General features: G+C 37.2%; 1 long non-coding RNA gene and 1 pseudogene across 2 annotated transcripts in view; both read left to right on the plus strand.

The window, feature by feature from the left end:
- Window positions 1-16150, plus strand: part of LOC309660860 — an 850010-nt gene that overhangs the window by 126491 nt on the left and 707369 nt on the right. The window lies entirely within an intron of this gene.
- LOC309660792 (AP-3 complex subunit sigma-1 pseudogene) lies at window positions 7864-15671 on the plus strand (annotated as a pseudogene). Its single transcript has one exon. The product of its transcript is annotated as an AP-3 complex subunit sigma-1 pseudogene (transcript).

Consider the following 16150-nt stretch of genomic DNA (forward strand, 5'->3'; position numbering starts at 1 on the left):
TTTATTAATACATGGGGCTTCTTCATGACCTTTCCCCAACTAGTCTTCAAGCTCCCCTGGAACAGGGACCTCTGTGCTTGCTCATCATGAATCTCCAGAGTCCTGCAGTGTCACTTAGCTCTCTGCAACGTTATCTTTGGTGAATGGCATGATGCTTTTGAACTTGACTCTTAAAGGTAGATATTACATAAATACACAAATAAATTACAAGGAAGATTATATCAAATATTAAAGTCAAATGTGAGGGTAAAAATAGATTTGGCCTTTCACTTTATGTGCCTTAGACATATCTTGTCTTACTTGGTAAGATGCAACATTGAGATCAAAGGCATTTTTCTACGTTTACTATAATTAGGCTAATGTTTATAGTAATACAGTACAGTTTCACTATATATAATATATACATATATTATTTGCTTTATTTGTTTATTATAACATATAAAAGTGTTTAAGTTTATATAATATAGTTTAAAATGCTTTCACATTGATTGGTTCTTTGATCAAATGGTGGGAACAATATTTTTAAAATATAAGTAGTTTTTGAGGCAAAATATAAAAAGAAGTCACCAACAAAAGGAGTCTATTGAGAAGCATTAGCTCACATTGTTTCAGAGTTGCTTTTGAAGACTTAATGTCAAAATAATATGATATTTTAAAAATTTGCACCTTGCATGAGTTATATCCATAATCTAATTCATGTGCTTCATTCTTTAACATAACTTTAAAAAGATTCATGCAGCTATCTTTCCAAATACTTTCTCCCTTGGCTCTTGGTCTGTTCATTTTTCTGATCCTTGATGAGAGTATGCATAGAAAAGCAAGGTAATTTCATAAGAATAAGATGCATAATCTTAATTCTGTATTTACAGATTTTCTAAGTAATACTTAGAAATAATATGTGTAGGTTACTATTCATCCTTACCTTTAAAGCACTTACAGAAAAAAAAAAGAACTGTCAACACAAATGTAAGTGCAATTATCTATGACATGCAGTATCAGGTCTGCCCTTGACATTCGCAAGATCAAGACAAGAGGAAATGGAGGATCAAATTCCATATGTCTAAACATGTAAATGTTACATTAAACTCAAAACAACAAAGAGTTAAATATGCTCTAATCTCTTCCTTTATAAAAGGCACTCCTCAAAATTACCTGGAAGGACAGAATTTAGTGCCTAAATGTGGCTGTGTAGTGTGCCCCTCCTCCTCCTCCAGCCCGGGCTCAGTCTTATACTATAGCAGAGCACCCCAGCTGGGACTAACAGATCTGTCCAAAGTCTCCACGAACAACCTCCCCTTGGCCGACACTTGAGCCTGGAGGTACCCACAACAGTGGTATATAATCCACCCTAGAGAGGACCCAGGCAGGCTGTGGACACAGATTAGGAGCCATTTGGGTACAAAATTCCAGTGCACAGGAACAAGTACCATGGTCTGCAAGGTGATGCATGGGCTCTGAATGCACACATCTCAACAGGCCCAGGGATGCCTCAGCTCACGGATAGACGCAGCTGGAAGGAGACCAGAGTGTGGGCCCTCAAGCGTATGGCAATGCAGGAAGGGTTTCTATGTGCCTTGGTCCAAGGGTGGAACTGTGCAGCACACAAAAAAGATGTTTGAAGGTAACACATTCTACTTGTCTTTGCCCAAGTCAGTGAGTTTCTTCATGCTTTCACTTCTTTTGAAAAAAATACCTTTCAAATTTTTCCCCCAAGCATTTCCAAGGCGGATTGAGAGCTGCCCTCTAATCACTTTTCACACCATTTTTGTCTACTGTTTTTCTTATTATAATGGCATTATTGGAAGAAAGGAGTCATGTTGCCAGGGTAACCAGAGTGGAGAATAGGCATTGTTTCACTGCAAAAAACTTAACTCTTCTTGAGTAAATTTCTGCTGTAATATTAGACCCACTCAATTTTGTGTGAATAGTTTACAGTTTCTGCCTATTTCTCACCTCTCTTTCTCTCTCCTTCTCTCTCTCTCTCTCCAAGTATGGCTGTCCTGTTGATTTTCTCTTGAACCTACTCTTTTTGTACCTACTATTTAATATGGCCACTGTCTCCTTCATTCAATAGCTTTTCTCTTCTGTTCATTACTGCACACTCAACGATGCCAAATGGTATCACTGGCAGCTCATTTAAACTTACTCAGAGAACCTTGCTCTACTGGTAACTTTTCAAGTTGGCCTTGAATTAGAACATCTGTACAGCCTGTGCTTAGATGATTTCTCTGCCATTATTACTGCCCCACAGGACAGGACTGGGCAGCCCAAAGTGGGCAGTGAGAGTAGAACAGAAAGCCAACATAAATATCCCTTCAAAGCTATTTTCCATTTTCACTTAACATATTTCTGTGCCTTATTCTATATTTAAACTTCTATTTCAAAATAATTTCATTGAAAGGAAGATCCAACATCGCCACCATAGGTCAATCACTAAAGTTGGAAGTGGAATCACACAGAACTTATTAATTTATATCAAATAAACAGGTCAACGATGAAGCTGCTTTGCATATATTTAGTGGGTTTTCATATTAGAAATTTTTTGTTATTCTTATTTATTTTATAATATTTTAGTTAATGCTTTGAATCATACTAGTTTACTGTGAATAAAAAAACACACACTTTTACACGTTTTCTTAGGCTGTTCTTCCTTGGGATTTAAACTTAACGAGGAAATAAAACCTCATGCTCTATCAGGCTGTGTGCTCTAAAAGTTCTGAGTAATATTATATTAGCACATTCTCTATGAACCTGCAGTGGTTAAATAGAAAACAGCTTCATACCCTAGTGCTTTCCAGAAAGGATCATGGTTATTTCCACCTCATTCTAAGGGAAAACAATCTCAAATCGTTTGACTACTAATTTGTCTTTGATGCTGCCACTTTGCTTGTCACTGAATGTAAAAGAAATAGATGTTGAATTTAGAAATCGAATTGCTTAAGGAGACATTTGCAAATAGATAATGATGCTAGTGCAAAGCAGAAAACATAAAAGTCAAGAAAACACTGGAAAAGAGGAAGAAGTAGAACAGGCATATAGGGAAGTAAACAGACAAACACCTGGGAAGTAAAGAAAGCAAGTTTTACTTGTGCAATGAATAGTGAACAAGCACAAGTAGTGGGGTGCAATCAAAACCATGTTTATTATATTACCACCCTGTCTATTTAACTTTGCTCAGTGGGGCTACTTTTCACCTGTCACTGGATAAAAATTTAGGCACCCATGGCTTTTCTGCTAACTCGTAGCTAATTCAAGCTGCTGTCACCTTATGTCACAGAGTCTTAGTTCAGTACAATGAATGCCCAGTCCTATATTTTAAAAGTCAAAGTTTCCAACTTCAGACAAAATGATAGTTACTCCTCTTTTTCCAGTAGGCTCTGTCTTGATGAAAAGCCTGCATGCTTGCAGTCATGGGCAAGTGCCAATCAAGCTGCCTGCTTTCTGGGCTTGGCTGAGGTAGAAAGCAGACTCCTTCCTGGGGGTAGGCACTTCTTTGGTTTCTTTGGTGATTCCCCTCAACGTCTTCCCCCATCACTGAGGGTCTCTCAATTTTGAGGGATATACCCTCTTTCTATTACAGCTTTCATTCATCTGAGTTTGATCAGAGGAGAGAAACTGCTAAGGGAGATATAGAGTAAGTAATGCATTGCAGGGATCATACAATGTAGGAGCTGGTAAAGCAGTCTGTTGTCCTGAATCTGGTGATGACCCTAGAGTTACTATAGGTCAGCCAGACTGGCTGTCAAAAATGAAAGCTGGACCTGGATGAGAACAGAGACAAACTGCACCTTACAAGGACAAACAGGGACCCTCAAGACAAACTATAAAAGGGCCTGGAGGAGTTATGAGTTCAAGTACAGCATTATGCTAATTAGGCGAGCCAGTGAAACAGCAACTATGAATGCAAAAACTGCCTGGCCCCTGCACTGACCTTCAGAGCTTAATGGTTAAGCTTTACTTCTGCCTTTACTTCTGCCTTCCAAATGCCTGGCACATTTCTCCCAAAGCCAACATGGCCTGAAACCATATAGGTAAGGAATTACTAGGAAATGTAGATCCAGGTTGAGTAAGGTGAAACAGTGTAGGGCCACTACAAAACTCACCATCTATTTCTGCTGGTGCAGATAAGAATCTCAAGAAAACTCATCTTGTCTCTGCAGAGACTTGTTCAGACACCAAATGGCAAAATTATTGGACGAAATCTTACATAATCCCTTTTTCTCTCTCTCCCTGTCTCTCTCTCTTTGCACAAATCAGGTCCATGGGAAACACATCCAACACACCCCGGACAGACTTACCAACCAAAGTGTTCTCTTTGCCTTTATTTCTGCCTTCAACCCAGGTTCACTGCACCAGCTCTGCTTCAGAGAATAGATGTCAAACTGTCTGAAAGGTCTCACTGAAGTCTTTCTCTTTAGATTTGAGGGGAAGGGCAGGGATTCCTGCTCCTGGGGATGGGCGGAGCACTCAGCCAGTCCAGCTGTCGCTAGAGAAATTCTCATTCTCCAAATCCTCATCCCTAAATACCCTCAACGGGGGTGGGAGTTTTTGGAATCATGTAACTCTTTTGTAATATCTCCCATGTAAATTCACATCTTGTTCTAGCACTGAGGTTTGACCTAGCTAGTCTTTTATATTTTGGCACTTCAATGAGAGCATCCAATTTAACTTTCTGTTTTTAAGAAAAAAAATGTATACCTAAAGTTTTATATTTCCTTACACATTTATATTTCCTTATGCATTTAGCCTATGACTGAAATTCCTACTTATTTAAGTTTAGAAGCAGCATGGCATACATAATGGCTTATGGACTACCTTCATTTTCCTATAAGTATATGGAGACTACTATCCATGATGTGTGTTTCAATCTTACAAGAAGGATGTTAATGTTAATACTTTAAATATTAACTATCAATCCTCTTAGGACTCAAAACCATTGCATGTACCCTACACTTACTGTTTCATTTGTATTTTTAAAGCAAATTTTATAGCAGCTCTGAATTCTGCATCTTCCTCTACTGGTAGCATCATCCTGCAATTTTTCAGTAAAACTAATAGCAAACCCAACTCTAGCATTAGAATCATAAAAATAGCCTGCTGTCTCCTCAGTATTGATGATCTGATAATTAAAATGAGACCTGCTACTAAGCACAATCATTTCTGATCCTGTGGAAAGAGCTGTACTTTTGAACTCTCCAAACTATATCGTTCTGTACATAAAATTGATAACTAGAAATGGGCTTGGGAAAATTCACAATCAGGGAAGATCTCAGACAAACAGGGTAGAACACATGAGGCAGTGCAGTGAGGATGAAAGCCTCAGAAGCTGAAAAAGATATTGGGTGGCACTTTCTCATTTATTTTAATGTTAATATAGAATATGAAATCATAATACAAGTGAATATTTAGAAACTACAGAAAATAAAAATAACAAATTACCCACTTACCTAAACTTGAAGAAGTCTCAAGACTTAAACAGCAATTTAGCAATTCCTTTTTTTTTTTTTTTCAATTTATTTTATTTATTTGCACAGGCCTCTCATTTTGGTGGCTTCTCTTGTTGCAGAGCATGGGCTCTAGAGGGCAGGCTCAGCAGCTGTGGCACACGGGCTTAGTAGTTGTGGCTCATAGGCTCTAGAGCGCAGGCTCAGTAGTTGTGGCTCATGGGCCTAGTTGCTCCACAGCACGTGGGATCTTCCCAGACCAGGGCTCAAACCCATGTCCCCTGTATTGGCAGGTGGATTCTTAACCACTGCACCACCAGGGAAGCCCAGCAATTCCTTTTTTTTTTTTTTTTTTTAATATTTGAATTTTACTTTATTTATTTTTTTATACAGCAGGTTCTTATTAGTCATCAATTTTATACACAACAGTGTACAGATGTCGATCCCAATCTCCCAATTCATCACACCCCCACCCCCACCCCCCGTGGCTTTCTCCCCTTGGTGTCCATACATTTGTTCTCTACATCTGTGTCTCAGCTTCTGCCCTGTAAACCGGTTCATCTGTACCATTGTTCTAGGTTCCACGTACATGCGTTAATATACGATATTTGTTTTTCTCTTTCTGACTTACTTCACTCTGTATGACAGTCTCTAGATCCATCCACGTCTCTACAAATGACTCAATTTCGTTCCTATTTATGGCTGAGTAGTATTCCATTGTATATATGTAACACATCTTCTTTATCCATTTGTCTGTCGATGTGCATTTAGGTTGCTTCCATGACCTGGCTATTGTAAATAGTGCTGTAATGAACATTGGGGTGCATGCGGCTTTTTGAATTATGGTTTTCTCTGGGTATATGCCCAGTAGTGGGATTGCTGGATCATATGGTAATTCTATTTTTAGTTTTTTAAGGAACATCCATACTGTTCTCCATAGTGGCTGTATCAATTTACATTCCCACCAACAGTGCAAGAGTGTTCCCTTTTCTCCACACCCTCTCCAGCATTTGTTGTTTGTAGATTTTCTGATGATGCCCATTCTAACTGGTGTGAGGTGATACCTCATTGTAGTTTTGATTTGCATTTCTCTAATAATTAGTGATGTTGAGCAGCTTTTCATGTGCTTCTTGGCCATCTGTAAGTTTTCTTTGGATAAATGTCTATTTAGGTCTTATGCCCATTTTTGAATTGGGGTGTTTGTTTTTTTACTATTGAGCTGCATGAGCTGCTTATATATTTTGGAGATTAATCCTTTGTCTGTTGATTCGTTTGCAAATATTTTCTCCCATTCTGAGGGTTGTCTTTTCATCTTGTTTATGGTTTCCTTTGCTGTGCAAAAGCTTTTAAGTTTCATTAGGTCCCAATTGTTTATTTTTGTTTTTATTTCCATTACACTAGGAGGTGGATCAAAAAAGATCTTGCTGTGATTTATGTCAAAGAGTGTTCCTCCTATGTTTTCCTCTAAGAGTTTTACAGTGTCCCGGTCTTACATTTAGGTCTCTAATTCATTCTGAGTTTATTTTTGTGTATGGTGTTAGGGAGTATTCTAATTTCATTCTTTTACATGTAGCTGTCCAGTTCTCCCAGCCCCGCTTATTGAAGAGGTTGTCTTTTCTCCATTGTATATCCTTGCCTCCTTTGTCATAGATTAGTTGACCATAGGTGTGTGAGTTTATCTCTGGGCTTTCTATCTTGTTCCATTGATCTATGTTTCTGTTTTTGTGCCAGTACCATATTGTCTTGATTACTGTAGCTTTGTAGTATAGTCTGAAGTCAGGGAATCCGATTCCTCCAGCTCCGTTTTTTTCCCTCAAAACTGCTTTGGCTATTCGGGTCTTTTGTGTCTCCATATGAATTTTAAGACTTTTTGTTTTAGTTCCATAAAAAATGCCATTGGTAATTTGATAGGGAGTGCATTGAATCTGTAGATTGCTTTGGGTAGTATAGTCATTTTCACAATATTGATTTTTCCAATCCAAAAACATGGTATATCTCTCCATCTGTTGGTATCATCTTTAATTTCTTTCATCAGTGCCTTATAGGTTTCTGAATACAGGTCTTTTGTCTCCCTAGGTAGGTTTATTCCTAGGTATTTAATTCTTTTTGTTGCAATGGTAAATGGGAGTGTTTCCTTAATTTCTCTTTCAGATTTTTCATCATTAGTGTATAGGAATGCAAGAGATTTCTGTGCATTAGTTTTGTATCCTGCTACTTTACCAAATTCATTGATTAGCTCTAGTAGTTTTCTGGTGGCATCTTTAGGATTCTCTATGTATACTATCATGCCATCTGCAAACAGTGACAGTTTTACTTCTTCTTTTCCAATTGGATTCCTTTTATTTCTTTTTCTTCTCTGATTGCCATGGCTAGGACTTCCAAAACTATGTGGAACACTAGTGGTGAGAGTGGACATCCTTGTCTCGTTGCTGATCTTACAGGAAATGTTTTCAGTTTTTCACCATTGAGAATGATGTTTGCTGTGGGTTTGTTGTATATGGCCTTTATTATGTTGAGGTAGGTTCCCTCTATGCCCACTTTCTGGAGAGTTTTTATCATAAATAGGTGTTGAATTTTGTCAGAAGCTTTTTCTGCATCTATTGAGATGATCATATGGTTTTTCTTCTTCAGTTTGTTAATATGGTGTATCACATTGATTGATTTGCATATATTGAAGAATCCTTGCATCCCTGGGATAAATCCCACTTGATCATGGTGTATGATCCTTTTAATGTGTTGTTGGATTCTGTTTTCTAGTATTTTGTTGAGGATGTTTGCGTCTATATTCATCAGTGATATTGGTCTGTAATTTTCTTTTTTTGTAGTATCTTTGTCTGGTTTTGGTATCAGGGTGATGACAGCTTCATAGAATGAGTTTGGGAGTGTGCCTTGCTCTGCAATTTTCTGGAAGAGTTTGAGAAGGATGGGTGTTAGCTCTTCTCTAAATGTTTGATAGAATTCACCTGTGAAGCCATCTGGTCCTGGACTTTTGTTGGTTGAAAGATTTTTAATCACAGTTTCAATTTCATTACTTGTGATTGGTCTGTTCATATTTTCTATTTCTTCCTGGTTCAGTCTTGGAAGGTTATACCTTTCTAAGAATTTGTCCGATTCTTCCAGGCTGTCCATTTTATTGGCATAGAGTTGTTTGTAGTAGTCTCAGGATGCTTTGTATTTCTGCGGTGTCTGTTGTAACTTCTCCTCTTTCATTTCTATTTTTATTGATTTGAGTCCTCTCCCTCTTTTTCTTGATGAATCTGGCTAATGGTTTATCAATTTTGTTTATCTTCTCAAAGAACCAGCTTTTAGGTTTATTGATCTTTGCTATTGTTTTCCTTGTTTCTATTTATTTCTGCTCTGATCTTTATGATTTCTTTCCTTCTGCTAACTTTGGGTTTTGTTTGTTCTTTTTTCTCTAGTTCCTTTAGGTGTAAGGTTAGATTGTTTATTTGAGATGTTTCTTGTTTCTTGAGGTAGGCTTGTATAGCTATAAACTTCCCTCTTAGAACTGCTTTTGCTGCATCCCATAGGTTTTGGATCATTGTGTTTTCATTATCATTCATCTCTAGGTATTTTTTGATTTCCTCTTTGATTTCTTCAGTGATCTCTTGGTTATTTAGTAATGTATTGTTTAGCCTCCATATGTTTGTGTTTTTTACATTTTTTCCCTGTAATTGATTTCTAATCTCACAGCATTGTGGTCAGAAAAGATGCTTGATATGATTTCAATTTTCTTAAATTTACTGAGGCTTGATTTGTGACCCAAGATGTGATGTATCCTGGAGAATGTTCCATGTGTACTTGAGAGGAAAGTGTAATCTGCTGTTTTTGGATGCAATGTCCTATAAATATCAATTAAATCTATCTGGTCTATTGTGTCATTTAAAGCTTGTGTTTCCTTATTAATTTTCTGTTTGGATGATCTGTCCATTGGTGTAAGTGAGGTGTTAAAGTCTCCCACTATTACTGTGTTACTGTTGATTTCCTCTTTTATAGCTGTTAGCAGTTGCCTTATGTATTGAGGTGCTCTTCTGTTGGGTGCATATATATTTATAATTGTTATATCTTCTTCTTGGATCGATCCCTTGATCATTATGTCGTGTCCTCCTTGTCTCTTGTAACATTCTTTATTTTAAAGTCTATTTTATCTGATACGGGTATTGCTTCTCCAGTTTTCTTGTGATTTCCATTTGCATAGACTTTCTTTTTCCATCCCCTCACTTTCAGTCTGTATGTGTCTGTGTCCCTAGGTCTGAAGTGTGTTTCTTGTAGACAGCATATATATGGTTCTTGTTTTTGTATCCATTCAGTGAGCCTGTGTCTTTTGGTTGGAGCATTTAATCCATTCACATTTAAGGTAATTATTGATATGTATGTTCCTATTACCATTTTCTTAATTGTTTTGGGTTTGTTTTTGTAGGTCCTTTTCTTCTCTTGTGTTTCCCACTTAGAGAAGTTCCTTTAGCATTTGTTGTAGAGCTGGTTTGGTGGTGCTGAATTCTCTTAGCTTTGGCTTGTCTGTAAAGCTTTTGATTTCTCCATCGAATCTGAATGAGATACTTGCCAGGTAGAGTAATCTTTGTTGTAGGTTCTTCCCTTTCTTCACTTTAAGTATATCATGCCTCTCCCTTCTGGCTTGTAGCGTTTCTGCTAAGAAATCAGCTGTTAACCTTATGGGAGTTCCCTTGTATGTTATCTGTCGTTTTTCCCTTGCTGCTTTCAGTAATTTTTGCCAATTTGATTACTATGTGTCTCGGCATGTTTCTCCTTGGGTTTATCCTGTATGGGACTCTCTGCACTTCCAGGACTTGGATGGTTATTTCCTTTCCCATGTTAGGGAAGTTTTCGACTATAATCTCTTCAAATATTTTCTCGGGTCCTTTCTCTCTCTCTTCTCCTTCTGGGACCCCTATAATGCAAATGTTGTTGCGTTTAATGTTGTCCCAGAGGTCTCTTTGGCTGTCTTCATTTCTTTTTTTCTTTATTCTGTTCCACAGCAGTGAATTCCACCATTCTGTCTTCCAGGTCACTTATCCGTTCTTTTGCCTCAGTTATTCTGTTATTGAGTCTCTCTAGTGTATTTTTCATTTCAGTTATTGTGTTGTTCATCTCTGTTTGTTTGTTCTTTAATTCTTCTAGATCTTTGTTAACCATTTCTTGCATCTTCTCGACCTTTGCCTCCATTCTTTTTCCGAGGTCCTGGATCACCTTCACTATCATTATTCTGAATTCTTTTTCTGGAAGATTGTCTATCTCCACTTCATATAGTTGTATTTCTGGGGTTTTATCTTGTTCCTTCCTCTGGTACATAGCCCTCTGCCTTTTCATCTTGTCTGTCTTTCTGTGAATGTGGTTTTTGTTCCACAAGCTGCAGGATTGTAGTTCTTCTTGCTTCTGCTGTCTGCCCTCTGGTGGATGAGGCTATCTAAGAGGCTTGTGCAAGTTTCCTGATGGGAGGGACTGGTGGTGGGTAGAGCTGGCTGTTGCTTTGGTGGGCAGAGCTCAATAAAATTTTAATCTGCTTGACTGCTGATGGGTGGGGCTGGGTTCCCTCCCTGTTGGTTGTTTGGCCTGAGGCAACCCAACACTGGAGCCTACCTGGGCTCTTTGGTGGGGCTAATGGCAGACTCTGGGAGGGCTCATGCCAAGGAGTACTTCCCAGAACTTCTGCTGCCAGTGTCCTTGTCCCCACAGTGATCCACAGCCACCCCCCAACCCCTGCCTCTGCAGGAGACCCTCCAACAGTAGCAGGTATGTCTGGTTCAGTCTCCCCTGGGGTCACTGCTCCTTCCCCTGGGTCCCGATGTGCACACTACTTTGTGTGTGCCCTCCAAGAGTGGAGTCTCTGTTTCCCCCAGTCCTGTCGAAGTCCTGCAATCAAATCCCACTAGCCTTCAAAGTCTGATTCTCTAGGAATTCCTCCTCACGTTGCCAGACCCCCAGGTTGGGAAGCCTGACGTGGGGCTCAGAACCTTCACTCCAGTGGGTGGACTTCTGTGGTATAAGTGTTCTCCAGTCCATGAGTCACCCACCCAGCAGTTATGGGATTTGATTTTACTGTGATTGCGCCCCTCCTACCTTCTCATTGTGGCTTCTCCTTTGTCTTTGGATGTGGGGTATCTTTTTTGGTGAGTTCCAGTGTCTTCCTGTCGATGATTGTCCAGCAGCTAGTTGTGATTCTGGTGTTCTCACAAGAGGTAGTGAAAGCACATCCTTCTACTCCGGCATCTTGGTTCAGGGCCCCAGCAATTCCTTTCTGATACGACAAAAAAGTTGTGGGGTGAGTAGACAAAAAGAAGCTGAGTGTTTTTCCCTTTGAGAATATTTGTGAGTCATTTCTCAAACTTTCATTTTATTATGTTAATTTTGGAATCTCCTTAGGCAATTTTATAGTAATTCAGTTATTTTTCATGGCATGTAATACAGTGAAATAATTAATTATGATAGTACTAAAGACTGTCATACCAAATTCATTTTAATACAATGTGTAATACTATTTATTATATATAGATAAGTGGTAAACAAATATTTAATTAAATTAATTATTCAAGAAAAAACTTAATTATCAAAGGTAAATTTTGAAATTATATCTCAGGATCAATTTTGGGCATTGAGTTAATACTAAAATTATAGATTGTGTATTGACTTAGCAAGAGCCAGAATGCCTGGATTTGAATCCCAGTGGGCATATATCTCTATCACAGGCTTCCTACTGTTGGGCAAGTTGCTTAACCCTTTCAGTTGAATTTCCTCAGTTGGGTCATGGGAGTAAAAGCATCAAGTATATCATATAATGTTTTAAGAACTAAACATGCAAAGAGCTTATAATAGTGCCTGGAACATGTACAGATTCAATAAATATTGTCAATATTGTGTTGCACACACACATTAATCATGTAATCTTAAAATACTTAAAACATATAGAGGAATATCTTTATGACTTTGAGGTAGGAAAATATTTCTTAGTTACAAAACTTAAAAAAATAATATCCATAAAGAAAAAAAGACACTTTCATTACATGATTTAAAAGTTCTATATAAATAAAGTAACCATATATAAAATTAAATAAGTGACAAATTAGGAAGATGTAGTATTTTTTTTATATCATATATATGTACATACGTATATATGACTGAAAAAAATTAGTATTTGAAAAGTGTTCAAGGGGTGCAGGCGGGGGCAGGTGGGGAAGGATCGCCAGCAAGATCCCGAGGCAAGGCTCGCATGTCCGCCCCTGTCCTAGCCCCAGCTCCCACCCGGTTGGCCAGGCTCAGCCATGATCAAGGCAATCCTCATCTTTAACAACCATGGGAAGCCACGGCTCTCCAAGTTCTACCAGCCCTACAGTGAAGATACACAACAGCAAACCATCAGGGAGACATTCCATTTGGTATCTAAGAGAGATGAAAATGTTTGTAATTTCCTAGAAGGAGGGTCATTAATTGGATGATCTGACAACAAACTGATTTATAGACATTATGCAACGTTATATTTTGTCTTCTGTGAGAATTCTTCAGAAAGTGAACTTGTCATTTTAGATCTAATTCAATTATTTGTGGAAACATTAGACAAGTGTTTTGAAAACGTCTGTGAACTGGATTTAATTTTCCATGTAGACAATGTTCACAATATCTTTGCAGAAATGGTGATGGGGAGAATGGTATTGGAGACGAACATGAATGAGAATGTTACACACACTGATGCACAAACTAAACTGGAGAAATCTGTGGCTGGCTTAGCAGGAGCTCCAGCCCGTGCTGTATCAGCTGTAAAGAATACAAATCTTCCTGAGATTCCAAGAAATATTAACATTGGTGACATCAGTATAAAAGTGCCAAACCTTCTCTCTTTTAAATAAAAAATTTAAAAGGCCACTCCCAGGTAAAATCTGGGGGAAAAGTCATCTAAGTTTACCATGCAGTTGTTTACCAAAAATATAGGAGGAGAGTCTTAACTTTTGTTCTTGGATTTAAGTCAAGGTACTGTATAGAAGTTATGTAAAATCAGTATGGAAGTTCATTGGTGCTTTTCTTGCTCAGTGATTTTGAAGAAACTGAGTAGTTATAGTGTGAATTTTTTCTTTATTTTCTAAACTGCATTCCTATGGCCACCTAAGGCATGCCTCTATGTACTGGCTACTACAGTATTTTGAAAAGTGTTTGAGACATTTCTTTAAATTATATACAACCCAAAATGTTGGTGCTTTGTATGGATCACAAGTACAGCATTCCTAATTCTTTCTTTTATTTGTCACAATTGTTATTTAAAGAACGAAGTATGCACTGCATGAAAATATTATGACCTTTTTCTCTTAGTTTAAATAAACTCTGAGGTAACTGGACTTTAAAAAAAAAAAAGTGTTCAAGCCAATCAATTTAAGATAAAGTTCAACAGAAAAATACATCAAAGAATAGGAATAGCAATTCATAAAAAGGAAAACCTGAATAACAATAAAAAATATGAAAAGATGATCCATCTCATTATAGAACCTCAGAATCAGACAAATGAAAATTAAAATGAGATAATATAGTACTTCATACACATCAGATTGAAAAAATTAAGACAGACTCTACCAAGTGAGGGTGTGGAAATCAAATAACTCTCCTATATAGTGGTGAAATATAAATTGACAAAACTGTGAAATGTACCATACTACATAGCAATTCTACCATCAGGCTTATTCTAAAGTGCTCATGGAGAGAAATATATGAGTATTGATTACAGTTTTGTTCATAATTAGGAATACTCAGAAAAACTTTATATATCCACTAATAAGACAAGGGATAAATAAATTGAGGGATATTAAGTCACTGTATTATACTGGAGTTAAAATGAATGAGTTAAAGATATATGCCAAAAAGGTATCATTTATATAAAATAAAAAACAAATCAATAATGTTGTATATCATTTATGAATGTGCAAGTATGTGGTACAAACACATATATGAGAATAATGATACAAATTAAGAAAACTGTTATGTCTAAGGGGGGAGGTGAAGAACTTATTTAAAAAGTATTCCATAGGTGGCTTTAGTGTCCTTGCTTATAGCTTTAGTTTTCATTTGGTTAAAAATATATGACAGGGACTTCCCGGGTAGTGCAGTGGTTAGGAATCCACCTGCCAATGTAGGGGACACAGGTTTGATCCCTGGTCTGGGAAGATCCCACATGCCGTGGAGCAACTAAGCCCGTGCGCCACAACAACTGAGCCTGCTCTCTAGAGCCTGCGAGTCACAACTACTGAGCCAGTATGCTGCAACTACTGAAGCCCGCACTCCTAGAGCCCGTGCTCCACAACAAGAGAAGCCACTGCAACGAGAAGCCCATGCACTGCAATGAAGAGTTGGCCCCGCTCGCCGCAATTAGAGAAAGTCCGTGTGCAGCAACAAAGATCCAACACAGCCAAAATATATATATGATGAAAATTATATATATATTTGATATAGCTTAAAATTTATTATTATTATACAGGTGTTCTTTACTAGGTTTTCCTTGGTTCTCATGTTTAAAATCTTTCATAACAAAAATCAATTTAAAATACAATAAGTTTTTCTACTTGTGTTACAACATTAGAAAGAGGCAGAAGTGCCTTAAAAATTGGATTATTAGATTTTGTGCATCTTATTTTAAATTTCCATCAAATTATTGTGTGTGCTTGTATGTTTCATTTTTTACTATTTTTTTATTTCTCCTTTATTGACAAATAAAATTGTAAGATATTTAAAGTGTCCATCATGGTGATTTGTTATATGTATACATTGTATAAGGATGCCCCCCTTCTGGTTAACTGACACATTAATCATCTCACATATATATTTATTATTATTTTTTAAATTTGTATTATTGTGTTTTTGGTGAGAACATTTAGCAAATTTCTTAGCAAATTTCAATTATATAATATAGAGTTGACAGTTATAGTCATAATGTTATTCATTAGACCCTCAGACCTCATTCATTTTACAGCTGATTTGTACACTTTTACCAATTTCTCCCTATTTCCCCTACTCCCAGCCCCTGGCAACTACTTTTCTATTCTCTGTTTCTATGAGTTTGACCTTTTTTTTTTAGATTAAACATATAAGTGATGCCATGGAGTACTTATTCTTCTCTGTCTTATTTCACTAAGCATAATGTTCTCAAATTCCATTCACATTGTCTCAAATGGCAAAGTTTCCTCTTTCTCATGGCTGAATAATATTTCATTGTGTGTGTGAATATATATATATATATATATATAGTGATATTGTGAATATATAGTGAATATATTGTGATATGTCATATATATATATATATATATATATATCTCACATCTTCTTTATCCATTCAACTGTCGACACTTTGGTTGTTTCCATATCTTAGCTAATATGAATAATGGTATAATGAACATGGGAGTGCAGATATATCTTAGATGTCCTGTTCTCATTTCCTTTGGATACATTTAGATACATACCCAGAAGTGGAATTGTTGGATCACTATGATAGACCTGCTTTTAATTTTTTGAAAAACCTCTAAACTGCTTTTCATGGTGGCTGCACCAATTTACTTTCCCATCAACAGTTCATGAGGGTTCCCTTTTCCCCATAACCTTGTCAACACATTATTTCTTTTTGATAACAACCATCTTAACCAGTGTAAGGTGATATCACATTGTGCTTTTGATTTGCATTTCCCTGATGAGTAGTGATGTTGAGCACCTTTTCATGT

The sequence above is a fragment of the Balaenoptera physalus genome, assembly GCF_965194825.1.
Source record: "Balaenoptera physalus genome assembly, chromosome: 5".
Taxonomy (NCBI): domain Eukaryota; kingdom Metazoa; phylum Chordata; class Mammalia; order Artiodactyla; family Balaenopteridae; genus Balaenoptera; species Balaenoptera physalus.